The sequence below is a fragment of the Triticum urartu genome, unplaced genomic scaffold (assembly GCF_056163025.1).
Source record: "Triticum urartu cultivar PI428250 unplaced genomic scaffold, HENAU_Tu73 scaffold1102, whole genome shotgun sequence".
NCBI classification, from domain to species: domain Eukaryota; kingdom Viridiplantae; phylum Streptophyta; class Magnoliopsida; order Poales; family Poaceae; genus Triticum; species Triticum urartu.
Window position 1 is genome coordinate 11,408 of NW_028259567.1, and position 1,093 is coordinate 12,500.

A 1,093-nucleotide genomic window follows, 5' to 3' on the forward strand; every position below is an offset into this window, starting at 1 on the left:
TTTGCGTGTTCATTTTCAAAATTACAGTAGCACTAAAGAGAGTTCCTTGTATTCAATATCCTTATGGGGAAAAAGGATACCCAAAGGAGTGAATAGGGATTTCGTTTTATCAACAACGAAGAGTGGAGTTTCTTTTTTTTCACAAAATATACCAAAAATTCAAGGTAATACAAGAAATAGGATAGGATCCTTTACTACGTCTTTTGGGGCTAAAAAAACTTTTGCCTATCCGCATGAAACGGGAAATACTATGTTATTTCCTCTTCTTATATTACTACTTTTCACTTTGTTCATTGGATTCATAGGAATCTCTTTTGATAATGGAGGAATTGGTAATGGAATAGCAGAGTTAACCATATTATCAAAGTGGTTAACTCCCTCAATAAACTTTACCCAGGAAAGTTCTAATTCTTTTGTAAATTCATATGAATTTATTACTAATGCAATTTCTTCTGTAAGTCTAGCTATCTTTGGTTTATTCATAGCATATATCTTCTATGGATCCGCTTATTCTTTTTTTCAGAATTTGGATTTAATAAACTCTTTTTACAAAGGAAATCCTAAAAAAGAATTTTTAGATCAAGTAAAAAAAAATATATACAGTTGGTCATATAATCGTGGTTATATAGATATTTTCTATACTAGGGTCTTTACCCTCGGTATAAGAGGGTTAACCGAACTCACGGAGTTTTTTGATAAGGGTGTTATTGATGGAATTACCAATGGAGTGGGTCTTGCTAGTTTTTGTATAGGAGAGGAAATTAAATATGTAGGGGGAGGTCGAATCTCGTCTTATTTATTCTTTTTTTTATGTTATGTATCTGTGTTTTTATTCTTTTTTCTTTCTTAAGTTAAGGAATTTACAACAAGTCTCTTGCAAAAATAACTATCCTATCCCCTTTCTACAATCTCTCTATATCCTTGTTACATAAGGTAAGTATTGTATAATAGTTCGGTTTTCCGCGATTTTTTCCATTCCTCTGTGTAAATACCCTAATATGGGTTCACAATCAATAACATCCTCACCATCGAGAGTAACGATCAGTCGAAGAACACCATGCATTGATGGGTGTTGAGGGCCCATATTGACTAT